The following is a 25451-nucleotide window of genomic DNA, read 5'->3' on the forward strand; positions in this document are numbered from 1 at the left end:
CCTTTGATAAGATACATTGTATACAAGTATTTTACTGCCTCTATGGCAAAGGCTTACTTTTTACACAAAGAAAAAAATGCTTCAGATCAGCACAGCTACCCCACACTCCTCCCCCACTCCACTCCATCCTCCTCTCCTACCCTTTCCTACTCAACTCTCCCTGATCAAATATTTTTTGTTTGCTAAAAAAGGGGGGAATGTGGAAGACGAATGTTCTCTTCGTTCCCTTGTACTACTTCATGTCTGAGAAGTAAGCTTTACAAAAATATGTGATAGCATGCTTTGTTTTAGCAAACAGAAAAATATTTGTGCAAAGGACTCAAGGTCTGAGCATTCCACACATGAGTCTGCCTTATCACGTTTTCCCTTAGCTTACATCTGAACGCCATAACAAAAGGAGCCAAGAAATCAAGTTTTACAAGGGACATTAAAGGGGCTCAAGGTTTGTGTATAATAAATGTGTTGACTGTTGCATTTTATAATGATATTAAATCACGCATTCTAGGGGTATAAAACTGGATCCCACCCAACAGACGGGGTTCAGAAGAGCCCTGACGCTGTCATGTATATTTGATTGTCTGCTTTTCTGAAACTCTTCTCACCGTGACTCTGAAAAATAAAGTTGCTTTATAACCACATCGGCTCTCGAGTCTGAGTTTTCGTCCACACCTTCCACAGTTACAAAGGTTTCTCTAATAACCTGTCACTAAAACATAATTAATTAAGGTAAGTTTTACCATTAGGACACTGGAGTAATTGCTTCTGAAAATGGAGCTTTGCAGTCATGTGAACAATAAATTATAAATCAGTCATTTCAAGCAATAATAACTTATTGCAACATTAGCAAGGTATTTTCTGCATTTTTAAATTAATATAATGATACCAGAAACTTTGACAAAAACATATCAATTTATATCGAAAACGTGAAAATGTCTGCGTGATTCCGATCGTTTCAAATATATGTGTGCATCCAGACATATTTGATATATTGGCTATAGCATTAAAATAAAATAAGAATTTGTATTTAATTGGACACAAACTTGAAAAGTAATACATTAAAAATATGTATGACTCACAAAACGATGGGTACCAAAGAGATATCCTGTGTAACTTAACAGAGAATAAATGTAACGGGATGATATTACTGATTGACTGGTGACGTCAAGGCTGCCATATGAAAAGCACCACCTAACGACCCCCCCCCCAAATATCCCGACTCACCACAGCAAGTGTTTCACGCGCAACGAAACAGTCCCGATCGTCTACACTTTTGGGTAAGAATATTATTTAACGTATTAGTTTTTTGTCTAATTAGGGTTAACGTTCAATAGTAACTGCGGGGATCTGGCTTCATATCTGTGGGATGTAAGATGTGCACATGTTTGCATGGATTGTTCTAACGGTCCTCAATCTCCTCTGCCATCTCAGACTTCATTAATCACAATAAACTCGAACGGTGATATAAGGGTATCACTCAAAGCTGATTCCAGCTTTGCGCTCATCGTTGTTTCCTTCCACTTTGTTCCAGTATATGGGATGACGTATAGATTGGAAAATGTTTTTACTGACTTCAAAGATCAGATAATAAAAATGTCTACGTATACACACACGCATACGCACACTGTATATATATATATATATATATATATATATATATATATATATATATATATATATATATATATATATATATATACACTGTGCTGTTCGTTTAATTTCTGTGCGGTTTGCAAAAACAGTACTGTTCTACTGAAATACAGCGTGATATATTAACAGGTAAATTAAGAGACAGACGCGAGATAACGGCTTAAATGAGCAGGATAATCGGCATATGAAAAGACATTGTGACAGCTTCGTTTCCGTTTTACCTATTTTTCGACACTCCTTAAAGATGAAGATGCTCTGAAAACAGAGAAACGAAAGTGAAAGTTGCGTTCAAAATGCTTTTAGTTCAGTCCCCACTATCACTGCAACGATGAAAAACTGATGTGTCAGCTTAGTCCGTCAGCAGCCTTATAGATGTCTATAGGAGTACAGCGGCATACGTGATGAATTAAATAAGCGTTGAGATTTTTTGAGGCTTAAATCATTTGGATCGCAGCTTTCCTCGCATGTTTTGACAAATGACAATTTTTACTTCACAGTATGATAAGTGAAAAATAGCTTGTTCAACGGAGTTTCTGATGGATAGTAAGATAAGCAAAATTAGCTTAGTTTATAGTGCTTTCTGGGTAAGGTATTATATTAAGTGCGCAATAAATGCACAAATCCCATCGCTAAAGATCTGGTGTTTCGTTTAACCAAGTGTCTTTTGGTGTCTAAGTGTCTATGTCTTTTCCAGAAGCACTTTGGAATTTACCAATAATTGATTTAAGTTTTATTGTTGTATAGCGCCCTTGTCAGAAGCCAGACGCAGAACACCTGTTCAGATTTTTACGTTTATAGCAGAAACACAGGAACAGGAAATAAGCCACCATTTTTTGGTATAGGTATATGCAGACATAGTTATAAATGGAGCTCCATTCAGGAAAGGTTCCCAGAATGTGCTTGTACAACCATACAACACTGATATGGATGACCTGCCGGTAAGAAAATGGGTGGATAAATAAATGGAGAATAAATCAGTGTCTTTTTTGTTTTACAATTTTCAACAGGTGGAAATTAAGGAAACATTTATGCAATGTGGATTTAGAAAATGAATCAATCACCCAATATACTGTAGGTATCTGGGAGAAACAAATCCTTTTTTGGAATATTCATATGCTGTTAACTACTGGTTAGGCTAGGCAGCCTGTTTCCCAGCCTCCCTGTAGAGACAGCCTGTAACACTGTGCATGTCAGTGTTCATATCATGATCACACAATGTGATCTCACTTTTGATGGTATTACTTTGTAGGAAAAATGAATATTCTTTCTGTTGCAAAAAAATCTCCTAAATGTTCACCTTCTAAACAAAACATTCAAGAATTAAATTACTGCTCTTCATTTTTCAACATAAGTTACCTGTCTCTGAAATTCCCTGACCTTCAACCCTTTGCCTCTGCTGTTCTCCCAATTCCAAGCTCAGTTAGCAAGGAATTGTCTTCTAAAAGTTCTGAATTTAATCCCAAGGCAATCTCTGTAATAAATTTGAGGTCACGATGTCTCTGTAATGCCCTACAATCACATCACAGCAGCCATGAAAACAAAAATAACAAGAGGAAAAAATGCTGCAGTAGATTGACTAATTTTAGTAGATATAGGTGGACCAAGAAGCAGAATGTGATTTTAGAATACTTAACCGGTTCTGAGGTTTAGTTAATATAAGGGTGTCCAAAAATGGACACAAGACAGTTGATCCTGCATTGATCACCTGGGCCTGTATGACCATGTATTAGTGCCTGACTGACTGATTAGCATCTAATGAACAAAAAAAATTAAACCTCAGTGCTGAAGAAAAAACAAAAGTTGCAAAACACTTACAAGTAAGTCATATTTAAAAGTGCAAACAACAATGTGCAAAAGCAAGAAAAGTGTACTGTCAACAAGTGTTTGAGAAAACATCACAATGACAGGCACTGACTACCCATATACAGTATTACCTGTACTGTAAACCATGGCTGCTGAGAGGTTTATACATCAGTACTAGTGTTATACTACCTTTATTATTATGCACATGTCAGTACTACTTTCCAAATATGGACAAGTATGGCAGCCACAGCTTAAATAGACTAAAAATACACAACAAAAACACAACTTCAATAGGATGAGAATATACTCCTAAACAAGATGAATCTGATACTAGAGGATATCCTACCAGTGCTCTCTGGTGGTCACATCTATTAGAAAAATATTGGTGCTTATCCTATCAACACTGAACACAAGGCAGGAACCCATTTTGGACAGGATGCCAATCCTACTCTAGGGCACACATGCATACATAATCCAAAGTAACCAGTAATGTTACATATATATCACTGGGATGAATCCAGTGGCCCTGTGGAAAGTTCACTCAGACATGGATAGAATATGCAAACATCACACAGGCAATTAATGGATTGGAACTGCAACTCCTTAAAGCTTCATGTATAATGAAAATTGCTAAAATATCTACATTGTAGTGTGCACACTGATTATACACAATACAGTAGTTCTATTAAGGTTTGAAGCTTTAACCATCCTGCAGTTAGATGAATGCAACAGAATTTTAATAGGCATGGGAGGCCATAGGATTGAGTTCTGAAGAGGACTGACCCAGAATCAATGGTACCCACAGTATTAAGCACATTTCTTTAGAATTTTTTACCCAAAATCCATACCATCATATGACCTATTTTACTGTATATTCTAATATACACTTTGATCCACTTGTTCCATCCATCCATTGCTGATGAACACATTTCTGTAGATACATGGTTATCACTAATAATAGAGAACATAATTCACTCTGAATACTGTACCATATATACTACTTCTTTTATAAATTGCTGACTAATAATTTTAATGATTTCAACCTGCAAGGTGTACTTACTGTTATTTATGTGCACAATTAAGCAACGTAAAATACACAGTTTTGATAAAAAAAGAAAAGTTGGTCCATCACTAAACTGGAGGAGATGTAGACTTATTGTTCTGGGATTATTTTAAAAATTCGTTAAAAGACAGAATGGCTTTGGCTAAAAACCTTGTGTAGGACTATATTTCTTATAATTTTGAAAAAAAAAATCACTTCATTTTTTTAATTGATTAATATTAGAAGAAAAACTAAAAATAGGCTATCTGACTTTTAAGCTTTCAGCTTTTTTTAAATAAGGTCAATATGTGCTGTTTAAAGTCAATGCACTCTTTCTTTAAAAGCTAATATTATCACTTCTAACCTTTAAATAGAGTGCCACAGAGGGAAACTGTGCTGTTTAATGGATTCTGCATCCTGGGTTCAAATCCTGCTCTTAGTTTTTCCCCCTCATTCTCAAAGACGTGCCTGGTATGTTATTTAGCAACTGCACACTAGTCTTTGAGCCTGAGTGGGTCCCGAGATGGACTACCTACCTTGGTTCCTGCCTTGTGCCTGATAGCTGCTTGAAACTCTGAATTCACTTAAGCACATGTGAGCATTTTATGTTAATTCTTAATCACAAACATATTCTTTTATTCTGCTGAAGATAATTTCCTATAGATATTGGTAAATGGGTAAATTCTGTATACTTCCTTTATGACAGAACTGCTTCACCTTCAATTTTAGATACTTTAGATATCCTGAATGCTTTAACACAAGTGTTATAATCTGGAATTAATTTTTGACATTACTATATTTCTAGTAAGCCACTGGAGAAAATGATGCCATTTTTCCCATTATATTGTGATGCTGTTTTGTATTATTTTGGGCACCACCATTTTACGATCTACTGTATAAGATGATTGCTACCATGTTAAGCATACCCAGAAGGCACTGGGACTGTGCAGTGTGTGCCATCATTGGAATGACCATATAAAAGTCGGTGCACGCTTCCTGAAATATTTGAGGTTGGATAAATACTGTATGGTTAAATAATTGTCAAGGGTTTACTTTATTTTTAGCTTATGAAAAAATATTTATGGCTTAATGACTCAGATTCTTGATTATTGTTTTAATGTAAATGAAAGATATTATTGACTTCCTGGTAAATAAAATCAGCTTGACAAATGGCTACGTACACCTCCCAGTCCTCTCTCATTAAAGACATTCTCTGTCTCAATGGCGAGTCAGAACAAAATAAGTGCATGTTATTATAGTCTCACAAATGAATGGATGCAAGTGTTTTAGTTTCTGATGTCCATTCAGATAGCTTCAATGATCTTTCGGTAAATGCAGATAGAGTAACAAAATAAATGAAATTCACATTTTCCCAATTTTGTTGTGGTCTGAGCACACCTGCTTAAGCTCTCTTACATTTTTTCACCAATATAAACTATTACATGTTGGTCAGGTAGAGCTCAAAAGCAATTATTTATTAAGAATGCAGAAAAAGCTGGTGAATTAACTAATTTATATGGAAATAATGACGTAGCATTGAAGGTTGTTTTACATTTGTCCCTTTCTGTTGTCCAAATTAAATTATAAGCACTTCTTACTTCGATTTTAGCAAAAAAGTGAGAGATGGATGAGCCCATTACTAAGATTCCCTGTTGCCTTAAATTGAGGCCCTTAAAAGAATGCAATTATGCTGTTGCATGAACTTAAGGAAGACGTGAATGAAAAGTCAAAAAGGCCGTTACTTACTATAGACACTTTTAATATACAGATAGATGGGGTTCTAAACATGAGGCAATGTTACAGCTAATTACAGGGTAAAGGAACCCTTCTGGCCTTTGTTTCTCTGTTTTTGTTATTATTTTCCCAAACATGGAGAGGCAAACCATCAAGAGTTCTGGTTACACAAAAAAAACTTAACCATAAAGGTTGTATTACACAAAAAGGTAACACAATATTAACCCTTTCGGCCTTGGATTTTCTGTTTTTATGGGAAAAATAATTTTGTGAGATATTCTACCTTTGAGAAATCTAGGAAGCTCAAAAATGAAAACAAAAAAAAAAAACTAAACAAAACAATATCACTATTATTATACAATAGCTGCCAAATACTTCAATCTTCTTGAGGAAATAAAATTGAAAGCGGTGCACACAGTCTGGAAGCATCAATTTTCACTTCTGTGTCTTTTGCGGACTGTATGCCAGTCTGCACTAATAGTAGCACGCCCGGTTCCAACGGCTGCAAACGTACCTGTGTTTTACAAAAATGGCTACTTATACATCTACTAGTAACAGGATGTCAGGGCCAAAAGGGTTACTTTAGAATTGGGAGTGCTTAGGAATTTTTAAACTAAAAAATAAATACAAAATAAATTCTTGACATATTAAACAAGGAAAAAACAAATCAAAAATACAAAATGAAAAACAAATTCAAAAGTAAAAAAGAGCAGCATGACTTACCAAATAACCCTGCGCAAGGTTTTAAAATACAACAAAACCTAGAGAGTAAAACGGGAGCAGAAGAGCAATTAATACCACCACTATGTCTAAACAGTGGTAACAAATGCTTTTTATAGCCAACCATTAAATTTAATTACTTAGTTAAGGGTGTCTTTCATTACCTTAACAAAAGACAGAACAACGTAATTGACAGAACACAAAGAAGAATCATCAAAACTAACAAAAAGAACTATAAAGAGTTAATTAACAATTACAAGACAATCACTAAAAATAAAGATAACACAAGACATCTTAGAAAATACAGGAAAGACAACATACCAAATGAAATAAATAAATAAATAAAAACGAGTGGCGCAGTAGTAGCACTGCTTCCTTGCAGTTAGGAGACCCAGGTTTGCTTCCCGGGTTTTCCCTGCGTGGAGTTTGCATGTTCTCCCCGTGTCTGCGTAGGTTTCCTCCGGGCACTCCGGTTTCCTCCCACAGTCCAAAGACATGCAGGTTAGGTGGATTGGTGATTCTAAATTGGCCCTAGTGTGTGCTTGGTTGTGTGCGTGTGTTTGTGTGTGTCCTGCGGTGGGTTGGCACCCTGCCCGGGATTGGTTCCTGCCTTGTGCCCTGTGTTGGTTGGGATTGGCTCCGACAGACCCCCATGACCCTGTGTATTGATTCAGCGGGTTGGAAAATGGATGGATAAATAAAAACCTCTGGTGAGTCATACAATAAACAATATCAGTTTTAATGTGTATGCTGTTTTACAGGAGATGCCTAAATGAAAATGACCTAATGTTAGGTTTATGCATCTACCTTAAATAAAATGATTTTTGTGTGTAGAACCACAATTGACATCTTGATAAGATCAGTCATACTCAATTTTATAACTGGGCTGCTTTCAGCTGAATAGCCTTAGTTGCTCTGAATTGTTTTATTAACTAAACTCTACTGCTATCTTTTAAGAACAAATGTACAGTATTTAATGTAGTACTGTCCTAAAGATAAGAACTAACCAGGATTGGAAACTAGTGTAACGTAGGGGCACATTTATACTTCACGCTCAGAACGCGTACGCGTCCGCATCATGGCTCGCATCATGGCTGCCACGCGTTCCCAGCGTTCATTCACGCGTCCTCTGAGCAGGTCCTCAGAAATTAACGCGACGAGTTGCAGTACCAGCAAAAGTCGGGGGGCGCAGTGTGCTAAAAGTCGGAACGTGACGTCAGAGTCTCTGTTTACTATCTACATGTGACAGCAAGCCTCTATGGAGATCTTTCGGGGATCGATGTGCGCACTTTGCTGTTTGATGAATGGTTCAAAGTGTTGAAGCAAAATGCCGACATACAGATGCATTCGTGGTGCTTTTATATTCAAGCGTCGCATATTCCCGATCGTAATGACACGATACATTTTAAAAGTCTCACATACCATCTTTTGTGCCGTCTATTTTTTATTTTTTTACTTTACCTGCTGTCAGGTCCAATAAGCTCGTAGCGATTAAAAACTGGGATGGCGTTTATGATGGTCTGCTTTAATAATAAAGTAAACTACGAGGTTAAAGTGGACATTTCGAGATTAAAGCCGACATTTCCACTTTAATCACAAAATACACGTTTTCACCGTGTCATTTATTTTTTTCTCAGTGGCTCAAATACAGCGCTATACATTATGTTGCCGATGTGAAGTTGCAAAAATAGACGGCACTGAGACTTTTAAAATGTATCATGTGTCATTACGATCGGGAATATGCGACTCTTGAATATAAAAGCACCACGAACGCATTTGTATGTCGGCATTTTGCTTCACCACATCGAAGCATCCATCCCGTAGGATCGGCATAGAGGCTTTCTGTCACATGTAGATAGTACCCGAACGTAATGACACGATACATTTTAAAAGTCTCACATACCATCTTTTGTGTCGTCTTTTTTAATTTTTTTTTTGCAATTTAACAACAACAACATAATGTATAGCGTTATATTTGAACCACTGAGAAAAATAAAGGACACGATGAAAACGTGTATTTTGATTAAAGTGGACATTTCGGCTTTAATCTCGAATTGTCCACTTTAACCTCGTAGTTTACTTTATCATTAAAGCAGACCGTCGTAAACGTCATCCCAGTTTTAATCGCTACGAGCTTGGACCTGACAGCTGCGGCAAGCAGCAAAAGATCACCACACAGAACAAATTAAATGTATGATATTCCAACTCTCTGCACATTTAGAATCTTTAGATTCATACTTGATATCACTTTCATGATGAAATGCATTAAAGTGTGTATGTTACATTTTACATATAATTTCATTTAAATAATGAATACTGTTAATAATTACACACATGGGGGTGACACGGTGGTGGAGCAATAGCACTGCTGTCTCGCAGGGAGTTACGTTGCTGGTATTTCCTGCTTGTATTCCACACTGTGCTCCGGTTTCCTTCCAAAGATATGCAGATTTGGGGATTTGGTGCCGCTAAAATGACGCTAGTATATGTGTGCTTGTATTCACCTTGCGATGAGCGGAGACCTCGTCCAGGGATTGTTTCTCAGTCGTGCCCAATGCTTGTTGGAATGGACACATCCCTGGATTGATGGATTTAATCAATAAACATCCTTTTCACAGATATTGCGGTAAGTTGTTGTCGGAATTTAATAGGTGTTTTAGGCAATTCACAACACAGAGAAGCCAAACATGTTCTCACCGTGATAATATCTCACACTGCCACCTGGTGGACTCGTGCAGATTTACGTAAAGTACGCGCGCAAGTATAAACACTATAACGCTTGTGTAGCAGGAGCGTCCGCTGCAGCATGCGTCGCGTCGCGTGAAGTATAAATGAGCCCTAAGGGATCGACACGCATGACATGCATGACAGTTTAGAGCTGCCAGTCAGCATTACATTTAGTTTTTCTTTCTGGACAATGGGGACGCATGGAGAACATGCAGTCTGCACACAGTGACTGGGTTGCTGATCTGCAAGGTAATGGCACTCTCCTGTACATATAAGAGCACAGTTCAGTATAAATGCTTTAATCATTCAAATCATGGGTGGTGACAAAATTATGGCATTCATTTCCAATATTACCAAGCTAATATTTTGGTAACACTTTAGTTTAAGTATTGCAAAAATGCAACTATTACTCATTTACTATTATGTAACAAGACCTTCATAACATAACACTTACAAAGCATCACTAAAGTGTTTATTCATCTCTGCAATATGGCCTACTTAGAAAACTTCACTTTGGAGTGGTGGCTGAGGTGGCTTAGCTGAGATACGTTCTCTCGATTATTACATTTTTAATATAAGACCTGTGAATCTTTCATATTAACAAATCATTTTGCCATCAGGTCAACAGGCCACAATTCAGAGATGAATAACCTATCTACTGATGTTTTATAAGTGTTTTGAAGACCAAAATAAGGCTTTGTTAAGGTCTTGTTACATATGAGTAAATGAGTGATAGAAGCATTTTTGCAGTACCTAAACTAAAGTGTGACAATATTTTTATACCGTCCCTAAAATTATCTAAAATATGTGATCCTAAATGTACGAAAGTGTAGTTTTTAATTAACTGCACAGTAATGGAATATTGTCCATTTGTTTTGTAATAAGAACCCTGTTATCTTGTGATCTGTGTTCTAATATTAACGTGTTATAAATGTTTTCCATTATTGTACTTTTATGAAACACTGCTTTTTGATTTTGATTTATACAGTCATACATGGCTGCTAGCAGTTGGTTTATTTTATTTGCACAATACCACAGAATTGATTTAGACATTGTGTATTTATAGATTGTAATTGCAGTTTAAAAGTACACTTCATGTACTTTTAACTAATTTTTAAAATTGGGTTTCCTCCAAAATGTGTGATTTTGCACATATATGTATGTTATCTGAAAGTGATACAAACAGTAGAAGAGTTGCAGTGCTACAGATAAAGGCTAACAACAACAACAAATGACAATTTGTTCCTTGGTCCACTTTTCATTTATGAAAATGCATTTATTAGATAAAGAACTTGCATCTTGTGCCTGGTTGTCTGTGTGGATCACTTTGTCTTTATGGGGTTTCCTCTGGGTGCTCTGCTCGTTCTCCCACATACCCAAAGGTATGAAGATTAGGTTAATGGGAGACTGTAAATTGGAACTGTAACTTTGCATGCTTTTGTGTATGGGTGCCCTGTGATGGACTGCTGCTAGACTTCAGCCCCAACAGGACCCTGAACTGGATTAAGAATGTTTGACAAGTGTAAGTATACATATATGTGTTGTGGCAGATGGCTGGGGTCCATTCCTGGCTGGGACGCCCCTATAATGGAAGGTCCAGGGGATAGAGCCTATCCAGAACTTTTCCTCCCCTGGAACGCTACAGGGTCCTTAATTGCAGCTCCCCAGGTGCCCCCTGGTGGTGGCCATGGGCTCCAGCAGGGTTGAGCGTTCATGCTTCAAACCCGTGGCACTACTGCACACCAGAGGGGCTGCCCTCTAGCACTACAGAGGAGATAATGTCCTGGATAGGCTCTCTCTCCCGGTCCTTCCATTATAGTGGCGCCCCGGCCGACTGCCATAATGTGCATTATAAAATGGGAGGCAGTGGATTGGTTCACTCTACTACCTCATGTATTATGTCCTAGAATCAAATCCCATGCCTAATTACTGTCTATATGGAGTAGGATGATCCAGCTATGTTTTCAGGGGTATTTCCCTCTAGGTACTCCAGTTTTCCACTCATACTCCCCTCAAAATATGCTGACCTGATTAACCGGTGATTGTAAATTAAAGTATAAAGTGTGCATGTGTGTACCCTAAGTCTGACTAGTGCTTTATCCAGGGTTGGTTCCCACTTTGTGTCTGATACTGCCTTAGTAGGCTATGTTTCCCTACAATCCAAAATTAGATTAAAGGGGTGCAAAATTGTTTTTTTATATTGTGTTTGGATTCCAATTGTAATTATGATTAACATTACAATTTGCATCAAACAGTTCAGCAGACATTTAAAACATTTCTTTCCCCTCAACATGGAATAATGAATGCCATTCAGGAAATAGTCTAGTGTCTTGCCCAAGGTTGTTTTCCACCTTGCGTCTTGTGGTGCTAGGATAGGCTCAGGTCCCTGAACTGGATTAAGGGGATCTTGGGCTAAGCCCATACTATTATGTTTTTATTTAAAAATGGCATTCACAAACCAAAATGATCTCTGTGCTTGGTAGAATTTTCAACATAACTTATAAAAAGTATCTCCATCCATGCTAAAATTACAAAAAATACCCACGACATAGACATTTGCCTACACCTGGCATAACCAGTAGAAAAATCCTTGACAAGTTGGTAACGCTGCCAGCAACAGTATTTATTGCATAACTGTAGTGACATATAAATTATTTGCCTTTTGCTTATGTATGTAGGTTTCAAAATGTTACAAAAAGCAGTAAAAATCCATACAAGTAAGCAACACAAAGAACTCCATAGAAAGCAATTCTTCTTTGTCCAGTATGTTGGAATATGGTTTTCTTCCCTGAAGGGTGACTATTCAGAGAAGGAGATGTTGTAATGAACAAGACCCAGTCAGCAAAGGACCATTTATTAAGTACAAACAAATCAGAGTGTGATTAGAGAGTCTATGGTTTTCAAAAACTGCGTTTTCACCTACCCACAATTCAGAAGTATATCCCTCCAGTGAACATTTTGAAAAATCTTTGTTTTTGATGAATGAAAACACTAGGGAAGTGTTTACAAACAGTGAAAACAGAGAATAATGTCTGCATTTTTAAATGAAAACATAGTAATGTGGAATGAGCTCCAGAATGTGTGTGTTTAAGTATGTAAAAGAAGTGATGGTTGTCAATCTTTGATTTAAACAAATTCAGGGTGATTTCCATGCCCCTGCTCACTTCGCTTGTCAACCCCAAGGCGCCCCTGCTCACTGCTAGCCAATTTGTGGCTCTGCCACTCGCATATGGGAAAGCGGATGTACAATTTAAACAGATTGTTATTTTCATGGGAATTGTTACATATGCATAATTGAACTATTCTCCATTACAGAGAGTAAAACATAATAAATTGAAATAAAATTATGTTTAATGTTGTATTTGAGGTATTCTTTGTGTTATACGTTTTCGTTCTGTTTGGCTTTGAAATTAACACACAAATACTTTTTACACTTATACTTTTACTGTAAAACCAGTAAAAACAATATTTGGAATTAACTTTTCGTCAATATCGCATTGAATTTTGATTCCGTGTTTGGACTTACATCGTGACAATGCAACGTTTAACTGCCCATGAGTGAATATTGTATTCTATAAGATATTGTAAGTTGATGTTTTCATCTTCCGCACCATCACCACCAACTGTTTCAGCATAGTCTATTGATACGCATTTAACCAATTTGCTGTGTAATTGATTGACAATTTTCGTGTTAACTCGTTTGACTTCATCATTACTCAGTATTAGGATTGCCCGTGTACTCATTTCTTCTGTTGATAACCATTCGGGGTGAAATTCTTCAATTATATTTGGACATAATAAGTCTTCTTTTATTGGGAATGTAAAGTGACGAAAACATAAAAATTTATAAGAGCTGAGAGTGCAGGAATTGTATCTGACAAAAGCATTCACACGAATGAGAGGTGAGAGGACCAAGGGTGTGGACCGTTAACCAGAAATGGTTGAGAGGAGGGTGGTTAAAAATCTCTTGGCAATAGTCTTGTCTCATCTCAAGATTTTCTTTTATAATAGAGAGACAAGATTGTCTGTCCATCCATCTATCTATTATTCAACCCTCCCAATACAGTATAGGTTCTGTTCCAGCAGGCTCATTAGCTTAACTCAAGAACCAACCCTGGAGAGACAGGAGGACACACTTAATCTAATCAATCTATCCAGATCCTAGTTGTCATTTAACCTGACATACATGCCTTTCTAACCTGGGAGGAAAATCTAAACATATCAAGAAAATTTTCACAAAGACAAAAGAGAGTATAAGTAAACTTCATACAGGCAGTGACTGGACTGGGTTCAAATCCAGAACTTTAGAACTGTTAGGCAGCACATCGGGTCAAGTTAAACAAAAAAAAAAAAAACACTTGAAAATTGTGGGACACTTAAAATAAAATCATTGTTAAACAGCAGAAAGTTATTTCATGTTAATTATACCATACTTTACATAGAGTATTCTGTAATTTTAAGGGTTTAAAAAAGCGAAGATGCATTAATAATATGATCCTTGTGGACTCTAGGGGTCGCTGTTGCCCCATTGAAGCCACCAGACAGACGTCCCAGACATACTTGTAAAAGCACAAAGAAGATTCTTTTATTATTATCTTCAATAATAGTGCCCAAAGCACCGCACACTTCACAATTAACAATTCTCCAATCTGCCCTTCATCTGCCCGAGGGGTTGGTGTCCCAAATCTTTTATAGGGCCTTTGTCTTATGACTTTAGTTGCACAAGAATTTCAAACATTACATCTTTACAACATTTGCTTGGATCAGCATTTACAACATTTTAAGTTCATCAGTTGGTCACTTGTGGTTTTGTCTGTTAGGAAAACAGGAAGTTGCACTTGTCATGTGCACTATAGACAAAACAGGCTGCGTGGCTTTTGTCATACACAGATTGATCAAACTGATCAACTTTTATTATTTTTCCACATTCCCCTTTTGAACAATCTGGGTATGACAAGGAATAAAGGAAAATTAGACAGCGGAGGTAAAGAGTGGGGAAGGAGGAGGAGAGGAGGAAGGGGATGAGGAAACTGAAGAAGCAAATTGGAGCATACGTTCCTCGTGTAGCATATAGGCCTTGGCCATAGAAGCAGTGAAATATTTGGATATTATATAGCGAATAAGAGGAATAATGCAGCAGCCAACAAAGAGAAGAACAATGAATACTACTGCCAAAGAAATAAATCTGACTTTAGCCATTGGCCCCAGGACCCGAAAGTGGATGTAAACCACTGATCCCAAGGGTTAGGGATGCCAGAGTTAGTGGCAAATTCATTAGAAAGGGCAGTAAGGCTGGCTAATGCATGAGTGATAGAGCCATCAGGAGCAGTATTATTGGGAATGTAGGTGCAGCAAGTGTCTCCAAACATTGCACAGACACCACCTTTCTCTGCTAAAAGCATATCTAGGGCCAACCTGTTCTGCCAGGTCATTAGAGAGGTGCGATCCAACTGCTCATGAATTCCTTCAATGGCATCTTTTGTGAAGTTGAGGAATCGTTGTTGGTTATAATACAAATAATTGATCCAATCGACATTTTTATTGATGGTGATCTGAGGTATTATGGACTCGAACCCAGCAGCTACCTGATCCCTGGCTTTAAATTTATCTGGGACTCCTCTGGGGACTCCTATGGAATCAATATATACTCCTGGGCCGTGTAGGGAGAAACTGGAAGAAGAATCTGGGAGAGAACGGGTTCGGCGGGAAATAGTGGAGAGCTGGGAATAAGAGGGGTGATACGGAGGTGTGAAGAGGGTAAGGACAGTAATCGGAAGGCATGACCAGCTGTATAGGGGCACAAGTGCCAGACCAATCGAAAGGCAAGATATCAAATAGTTTTGACCTGCGGCACATCCACCAAATATCAGACCTAGGGGTAGTTTGGGAAAGCAAAAATTTTGAAAGAGTGGAATTAAAAGAGGAGGAGTTAACATGGAAGGTCTGGGAGCAGAAGGAAGAAGGTAATTCTCCTACCCAAGCAGTTCCATTTGATTTAAAGCATGTGAAATTGCCTTCGTGAGACTGAAACATGGGGGTAATCATATGACGGGTGGGGGAAAAAAGGGAAGATAGATTAGCACATTCGAATTAGTGGGGATTTTGGGGCTAGTAAACAAGTAGAGAAGACAAGGTAACCCAGTGGGGTCAGAAATGTTGGATAGTGGGAAAGGGACTGTAGCTAAATGAGAGCGCGGCTGCAAGCGTAGCAATGTGAACGGTTAACCTGTTTTGCTGAATAGATTACCCACTGCAACCATCTATTTTGATCCCCATAGCCTGTCTCCACAGAGAAAGTGCTGGTTAAGGTATTTAGATGCAAAATCTGAACCAGGGGTGTTTCGCATGGAGACACAGTGGTGAGAAACTGAGTAAGAGAGGGGACGGGGAGAGAGCGGTGTCCTAACCTTAATTTGGAAAAATCCTGGGGATCATAACCACTTGCATATGCAGCTAAGACATAAGTTCCTGAATCATGCAGAGAAGGATTCTTCAGAGTAATGATTAATGGATTACAATGATTCTCGGCACACTCATGAGGGCGTGTCCCTTTAAAATAGAGAATCGAGTTTTCAGGCCATACTGTGTAGCCTGCCAAGGTTCATAACCCCAGTCATTTGGTCCTGTATTTGCAAACACATCGCTCCAAAATCCACATTCAGAGTCCTCTGAGGAGGAACCTGAATCAGAGTCATACCAAGGGTAGCTTACACAAACATATTTGTCAGGCCATTCCCATTGTTCCTGTCTGCCAGTACAGGGGGCAATTGCACAAAATCAACCTGGAATGAGGCAGTTTCTTCCACCTGGAAAGTCAGTGTCACCCGTGAAGTGGATAATGGAATGGAAAACAATAAGATTATGTATATTAAGGGTGCCATCTTTTGCAGTGTGAAGCGTGAATCCAGGCGGCAATCCTTCAACCTTTACGGCGTGTGGTGTAGACAGAAGAACTTGGAACGGTCCTCTCCACCTAGGCTGATGCCAATGTTTCCTCCGGGTGTCTCGAACCAGAATCCAGGTGCCCAAGGGAATCGGCGAGTCTTCAGATGGAGGGCTGGTTCTCCAGGCCTGATTAACCTGCTCGTGGACTTCCTTCAGGGATGCTTGGAGACCTGTAAGACTAGAGAGAAGATCATTGTCCACGGTATGCAGGTTCACATTTCCTATAACCATGCCAACGGGCATGGGTCGTCCGGTCAGAATTTCAAACGGCGATAGTCCCAATTGTCGGTGTGTCCGTCCCCTCAATCCCATTAGGGCCAGGGGCAGAGCGTCTGGCCATGATAAATTGGTTTGTTCACAAATTTTTGCAAGCTTAGCCTTTAGGGTGCCATTGCATCGTTCTACGATACCCCCACTTTGTGGATGATATTTGCAGTAATGATGTACATTGATCTGCAGCCAGGTGGTTAATTCATTTATAATGGAATTCACAAAGTGAGTACCATTGTCTGTTTGTAACTTTTGCGGGATGCCCCATCTTGGAATAATTTCTTTTATTAGTGCCTTAGCAACTGTTTTAGCATCATTGTGTTTAGAAGGGAAAGCTTCTACCCATCGGGAGAACACATCGACAATCACAAGGCAATATCGGTAACCTCTAGACGGTGTTAGCTCAATGAAATCCATTTGGAGGTGTTCAAACGGACCCATTGGGTTAGGAGTAACGGCGGACTTACCTGTGTGCCTTTTCCTACATTAAACCTTTGACATAATGCACAGCGTCTACAGAATTGCTCTGCATATGTAGAGAAGCCTACAGCTTCCCAATGTTTTTCGACATCCCGGACCATGGCATCTTTCCCAGCATGGTCGAGGCCATGGGCTATTTTTGCCATACCTTTGGGAGAAAAGGTTTGTTAGTTTGCTTATGAGTCCAGACTCCATCAGAGAGGGACCCTTCTTTGGACCATTTTTTCTTTTCGATGTCCGTGGCTGCACTCTGTAAAGAAATAATTTGATTATCAGGGTCCTGGTCATTTCTCTGTTGGAATAAAGAGATTGGTGTGTTACTGTGTGCAGCCTTTTTAGCAAAGTAGTCTGCTAATTCATTTCCTTTGCTGACAGGATCCTGTTTTCCTGTGTGAGCTTGACATTTAACAATCGCTAGCTTTGATGGTTTAGTTATGGCTTCTAAGAGGGATTCGATTAACTTTTGATGTTGGATGGGTTTGCCAGTACTGGTCTTGAATCCCTCAATTTCCATAATGCCCCATGATCATGGCAGACTCCAAAGGCATATCTAGAATCTGTATAAATTGTTATGATTTTTCCTTCAGACAGCTGACATGCTCTGGTGAGCGCTATTAATTCAGCGCTTGTGCACTCAAACTTGATGAAATTCGATTTGCTTCCAGCAGGCGGTCCCCTTGGACCACTGCGTAACTAGTTGAGGGTGTTCCGTTTTCCAATCGCAAAGAACATCCGTCTACAAAAATAATTTCTCCAGTTTCTAAAGGTGTTTCCTGTAGATCTACTCGAGGCTTTATAACCTTTGCTATTTCTTTATGGCAATTATGTTCACCTTCTGTATGGCAATTATGTGGTTCACCTTCTTATCTGTTGGCAAAGGGTGGCTGGATTTAAAGTGGAGCATCTTTCAATCGTAACGTTTGACAGAGTACAGAGTACATTCTGATAGTGTATTGCCCTAGCAGTAGTGAGATGTGAGGTCTTAGCCTGTACTAAAATGGAATGTACAGCGTGAGGCACCTTTACTGTTAGGGGCTCATGAGCACTATATCTGTACTGGCTAGCACAGCTTCTGTTGTGGCAGCCACAGCCCTAAGGCAAGGCGGAAGTGCTGCAGCCACTGGATCCAATTTTTTTGAAAAATATGCTATTGGCCTTTGTTTATCCCCATGTAACTGTGTTAAAACTGCATTCATATATCCCCCCTTTTCGTCCACGAACAGAGTGAATGGACGAAAAAATGGTAAGCCAACACGGAGCCGAGGAAAGTGCGCTTTCAAGTCACAGAGAGCCTTCTCAGCCTGCTCGTCCCATTGCACTTGACCAGAAAGAGGAAGGTCAGGGGTGTTTGCTAGATTTTGTAATGGCTGTGCTCTTTCAGTGAAATTCAAAATCCATTGCCGCAGTAACCTAGAATGCCCAATACAGACATAACCTGTTGTTTTGTGACAGGTCTAGGAAGATTTTGAATGGTGTTAATGCGATCGCTAGAGAGAGCTCTTGTTCCATTTGTAATGTCATGACCTAGATATTTTACAGTCGTTTGAATTAATTGCAGTTTAGCCTTTGAAACTTTATGCCCATTTTCTCCCAGGAATAATAGTAATTTTTTAGTGTCCTGCTCACAATCTTCTGTAGTACTGCATAACATAATATCATCTACATATTGTATTAATGTACTACCTCGGTCTGGCCAGAACCCTTCTAAACTTTGAGCAAGCGCTTGTCCATACACACAAGGGGCTTCAGTATATCCCTGAGGCATGACAGTCCATGTCCAACGGCGGTTTTGGAAAGTAAAGGCAAACCAAAATTGAGAATCAGGGTGTACAGGGACAGAAAAGAAAGCATTGGCTAAATCAATCACGGAAAAATAACGAGCAGAGGGAGGGATTGCAGAAAGAATAGTGGAAGGATTAGGAACAATAGGGGCCCTAGGAAAGATTGCAGAATTCACTTGTCGTAAGTCTTGAACAAAGCGCCATGAACCGTCAGCCTTTCTTACAGGTAAAATAGGGAATTGACGGGGGAATATCTAATCGGAATAATCGCACCGCGTTTCACAAGATCAGAATGTACGGCGGAGATGCCAGCCTCTGCTTCGGGGGACAGAGGATACTGAGCACGTGCGGGCGGAAGGAAGATTTGGGTAGACCACCAGAGGCTCACAATGGGCTATCCTTCCATAATCATTCTTACCCTGAGCCCACAGTGAATCAGGAAGCATAGAGAGCCAAGAAGGGGAAGTAGTTTGCAATGAAAAAACAGAAAAGGAAGTGCGGCACAATGCACGATGCACTAAAAATCAGTTTGGAGCACAACTTTAGTTATCAAATGGTCTGAGGTATCAAAATACCTGATGCTACCTGTAACCAGTCTGTTCTATTAAGACATTGTTCTACCCATGGTCCGATTTCCCCAATGTACAGTGCTTGATTTAGCTAAAGAAATATGAGGCACTGAACCACCAAGATAGAAAATATTCTGTGAGTATGTGAGATGAACATAAGCAGCAGCTTTTGTGGATGAAATAAATACAAGGAATGTGAAGGGTTTCGGGCAGGTACCTGAAGAAAGAAAAGATTCCAGCCAGGGGGTGTCTACTTCTGCAGGGAAATATTGAGCAGTGCAATGTAGGGTGTCAGGGGCTTGGAGATTGGGAAACAAGCAGGAGGGAAAGGAGTGAAGGGCTTTAAGAAGGATGGTGTGTGGGGAAACATTTCATTGAAATGGAGAGAGAAAGTTTTGTCATGAGATCCCTTCCTAAGAGGTTAACTGGACAGAGCTGATTTAAAAGAAATCGGTGTGTTAAAGTGGAATCACTGGAATGCAGCTGAACTCGAAGAATCTCTTGAGGCAGGGACCTCCTTCAGCGAAAGGGTTGAGCGTGGCTCCTGTGTCCACGAGGAAAACAGTTTCAGTGCCATTCACCAGCCAGCAAAGTCAATAATGGATCAGTCTCTGAATTATGGGTGAGCAAAGGCAGTTGAAGAGAAGGGCTGGGGTCCCTGCGGATTCCTATGTCCATAGCCGAGATAAGAGACCAGTCTCTGCCTTTCTTATACTTGTCCTTAATATTATTTTAACATGTTCCCATTGCGTAATAAAGGGACCTTCATCCTGGCCCCGAGGCAACGCCTCGTTCCACTGCCACGGGTTTCCGTTATGCTGTCCATGATTGACAGTGTCCCATGTGGTGCCAAGCTTTCTCCACAGCACCTGAGTCCATTCTGTGGCATTAGGCTTATACATATCATACAGCTGCTGTAATTGTTCTATGAATTTTTTAAACACACCGATGACTTTGGGATCAGGCAATTCGGACACAACGTCCTTCAGCTCTTGAATGTCCCAGTTACGATGTATCATTACAGTAGTGGGGTTATTAGCTCCTGCAGGTTGCATTGAATCATGTCGGGGGGTTCTGGGATCTCAATCAGGGGGCATTCAATAAGTGGCCTGTGGGTTTGGGGACTTTAAGGGGATTGAAAGGTGGTGTTTTGATTAGGGGGCTGAAGGAATAGGGTTTGACTTCTAGTGCGTTGTGAAATGGAGGTTCTAGGATCGTGAAACACCACCGCACCCATTACGTTACTTTTGTCATTCCCCGGATCAGTGTGTAATGAGGGATCATAATGATATTCTTCAAAGAAACCAGACCCCAAGGGATCATCTTTTAATTCTGGTGCGGTGAGCGCTGGAGGTGGCGGAGGAGAAGGTGGGGGCTGTGGATGTGGATGGTGTAGGAAAGGTGGAGGAACAAGTATGGGATATAACGGGTCTTTGTTTTTTTTTTCTTGCTCTTCTTCCGCTTCTCATTCGACTGCAGTCCCGAATCTGCTTGCACTTTCTGTAAAGCTATAAATAACTATTTTTTTTTTCCTTCTAGTTTTAACTTTCTGCAGCCAATAATTCATTTCTGTACTGCCTTTAAATTACGATCTTTAATAACCAACTCCCATCTGTCATACATAACACGGACCTTTGTTACAACATCCTCATTCATTTCTACATACAACATCCTTGTGCATTTCTACATAATATTTTTCTAATTTCCTGAATTTCACTTGCGTCTCCTGTCCTTCCAGTGGCCATCTCCCCTCACTTTGCTTATTCCACTTTTTGCATGCCTTCTTAAAATCTAATCCTGTCTTCTTTTCAATTTTTTTCTTTTTTTCCACCAGTATGTGGAGCCTGGTGATCCTCCAAAATAAACCTTCTAACATTAAGGACTTTGAACCCTCGGGTGCCATTGGCAGGCTTGCTGTTATATGTTCCCATTTTTCCCTTGCTTTTTCCTCCGATTGCTGTGACAGATTTATTCCCTCTTGTCGTGTCCTATTCTCACTTCTGTCTTCAATGAACTATTAGTTTTTCTGAGTGTGCCACTCACCTGTTCTAGTGTTCCCTTAATATTCCCAGAAGTGGAATACGAAGCTTTTCCTACTGTCACAGTGCTCGCTAAAGCAAGTATTTATTTCCAGTCACGTACTTGTTTTTTATTCCCTTGTTTTATTAAACTGTTATTCCTCTATTCTATGCTCTATCCTCTGTCCAATAGATTTGTCCGGGTTTATGGGTGTACCACGCACGGATCCGTCCTAAATCCCCCTTTTTATAATTCTTAGAGGATAGTGTTCTATACTATCTTTCCCAACAGCAGTGACTTAAAACAAGGTATTTCTTTTCCGTTTACTATTCCCAGTCACTTTTTATATTCCACAGCAAGCCCTCCTCCAGCCTATCTTTTACGGAAACCCCCGACGGTACTTACCCCAGCCTGGGTGTTAGTCAGCTCTGTCAGGAAATCCTTCTCAGTCACCGTGGTTGTACCAGAAGGAGACCGGGGACTCCTCACGCAGGAGCCGTCTCAGGACAGGGCAGTCCTAACTTTTATCGGAGCTGCTTACTCTGCTGCCGGTGTACACAGTAGCGGCAGTCTGCTTCAAGAAGACAGATCGCTGAGGTCTTCCCGCTCGAGGAGTCAGCGGCCGCCTCCTGCCCCACGTAGCCAGAAAACTGTGGACACTTTTTCTATAGTATCGTTTCTTGTGACTGAAGACAGAGAGATATAATTAAAGTTAGTAAAAAATCTTTTATTAATACACACCAGGCAAGGGTAAGATGACAGAGAAGCACAGTCCTAGGACACCTGCCCTTCATCTGCCCGAGGGTGGTGTCCCAAATCTTTATAGGGCCTTTGTCTTATGACTTTAGTTGCACAAGAATTTCAAACATTACATCTTACAACATTTTGCTTGGATCAGCATTTACCACATTTTAAAGTTCATCAGTTGGTCACTTGTGGTTTTTTGTCTGTTAGGAAAAACAGGAAGTTGCACTTGTCATGTGCACTTAGACAAAACAAGGCCTCGCGTGGCTTTTGTCACGTACACCAGATTGATCAATACTGATCAACTTTTTATTATTTTTCCACACCAATCAATAACCAATAAACAAAATCCTCCACTCCCAGCAGCTCCATCCTCTAACACCCAACTCGCTCGATCTGCTGGGGTTTCCCAGAGTCTTTTTAAAGTCTCTGACCCGGAAGTATTCCAACTCCGGGTCAAACGCCTTCTTGAGTTGTTCCGGAAGTACTGCGGGTTTCCGTCCTCCTGACTCCTAAGTACTTCCGGGTTAAAGTCACCATAATATCCCCCTGGTTCTTGGTGAGCTCCCTCAGATGGCACCAATGGCACCCAACAGAGCTGAAAAACCGGACTCCATGTCCCATGCTGCCCTGCGGGAGTCTGGGAACCATTTCCATCCAGGGGAGCTGCCATCTAGCATCCCGGGGGATATATTATCCTGAAAAGGCTGCCGTCTTCATTTGAGGGATGTCCCTACCGGACTGAAATGCGGCCGTCCATCACATCCTAAATTGAATGGGGAAGTATTGTTTGAATATGTCTAGTTAATCATTAAACTGTAATTCAATACTATATTAAAAAAAAGAACTTTACTCATGACCTGATGGTGATAAAGGAAATTGCTTATAAAATGTTCTTATTAATTTATAAAATCATGGGTTTGGGAGAAGATTTTTATTTTGAAGGGCATAATACTAAAGATTCCTGGGGGTTCAGCAAAGTTTCAGGTATAAATCTGTGAGTAAGAATTAGCTAACAAGAATAAAATACAGTGGGACAGTGAAAGAGTAGTTGTGGTAGATATGTCACCAGTTCCCTTTCCAAATATGTATTTTGTAATGCATGCAGTAATGCAATGCATTATACAATGTATTACATTTTTTCGCTCCAGTAGATGGCGTATCACAAACATTTGTACGAATAAAATGCATTGCATTTTTCATTCCAATACATGGCGTACCGCAAGCATTAGCACTGCTTTTATGAATCCCATACCAAAAGGCATATCACAGAGACGAATGTTAACATTTGTAATTTATGTGGTGGTATTCAGTAGTCAAAAGAGAAAATGATAGTTGTATCGTGCAATTTATAATTACTGTTTTTTTTTGTGTACATATCAGGTTAATTTTAACAATGAATCATTTTGAAATCAAGATTGGAAAAATGCAGATCTCGAATGCACAAGACATTCAAAAAGAAGTGGCACTGATGATGAGCACCTATAGCAAATGGGGAGAAGACTTAATGCAAGTGCCAATAACTATTACTGTCTTAGGGCAATTAGTGGAAATCTCTGCATCAGGAGATTTTGCACTGAACAAAGAAAAACCCTTGCAGTATATTAAGAACCACCAGTCATTTCATGCAAATGTGTTACAGATGTATGATCAGTGCATGAAAGCGTTTAGCACTGCCCACAACAACATGGAGCAGATCTCATTGTACTGCCGGCACATTCCTCAAGACGTGAAGAAGGTCATCCAGACACTGATGCAAGGACAGCAGAAGATTAATGAAGTTTTGCTTCCTGTGCAGATGAATAATATTGTGCAAGTTTCTCAAGAATGTTTAAGCCTGTCAGAAAGTATTCAGAAAGATTTTACTCTGGGTAATAATATAATTGAGGAACTTCTCGAAAACTGCAAGATAAGAAAGATGACATTGGAAGATTTGAGGAAGAGAACAGATGTGGATCTGGTAAATGCTAATCTGAGGGAAAACTACAGCCGAGAACAAACATTACATGGCTGTGAGTTACTGCAGAAAAATGAAGAGTGAAGTAGCAGAACTGAAAGAGAGTTTCAGGTCAACTAACTGGGAACGAAAACCCACAATGATGCAGTGTACACAGCATGATCTACAGCAAAGCAATGTCAGTTACAACCAGAGTGTGGAGGACATGAGGAAATGTGACAAGGAAAATGATGACGTCAAGATAAGTATAATAAACCTTCAGGCTGAAAACAATGGCAGCATTTCAACTATTAATAATGTGACAAAAGGGATAGATGCACTGGGACAAATCAAAGAACAGTGGATCAAGATAAATAAGGTTTTTTACACAGTAACAAATTTAATTAAAACCTTATTGAATCAACGCCTCACTGACTTTCTTGACTCCTGTAAATCGGGTCACCTCTATCACCAACTACTCTGATTCTGATTTTGTAAAAGATCTCATTTATGGTGCAGCTTTCCAGTCAGTGAATGCTGCTGACCTTCTACAGATGTTCACTGAGACCTATGTGGATGTCTCTGGAAATGATCTGCTAGCTCAGGTTAGTAGCCTAGTTGCTGCCATGTGCCTCAACCCCACAGACTGCAAATCCAAGGAAGTAAATACAAGTCTGAAAGTTAACTGTGACAGAGCAAAGGGGACAATTGAAACTCTTGTGACCAAAAACAAGGAGGAGTTTGAAAACGGTGTCCAGGCAAGAATTGATCAGGCCAATGAAAATCTGAAAATGTGCTCACAGAAAGCAACACTGCAGCAGTGAGAGCCAGCCAAAGAATAAGGCTCAGGCAGACAAAGACAAGTTCAGTCAATGATGAAGAACGCAACACAAATCAGGACGACATCAGTGGTCTGAAACTTTAATACTGCTGAATTTCTTTCAACCATTTTCTTTAAAAACAGTCTTTAATGTGCACTTAACTGAATCCCTTATATAAGAAAACAAGACTGCAGTAATCTGCTTCATACTGTC

The 25451-nt window shown here is 39.6% G+C and overlaps 1 protein-coding gene across 1 annotated transcript in view; it reads left to right on the forward strand.

Moving 5' to 3' along the window:
• Positions 1–1232: 1232 nt before the first annotated feature.
• LOC120533712 overlaps positions 1233–25451 on the forward strand; it is a 61220-nt gene continuing 37001 nt past the window's right edge. The window contains exon 1 of the mRNA XM_039760624.1: positions 1233–1274. The gene's annotated coding sequence lies outside the window, so the exon portion shown is untranslated. The remainder of the gene's footprint in view (positions 1275–25451) is intronic.

Source organism: Polypterus senegalus, chromosome 8 (assembly GCF_016835505.1).
Source record: "Polypterus senegalus isolate Bchr_013 chromosome 8, ASM1683550v1, whole genome shotgun sequence".
NCBI classification, from domain to species: Eukaryota; Metazoa; Chordata; class Cladistia; order Polypteriformes; family Polypteridae; genus Polypterus; species Polypterus senegalus.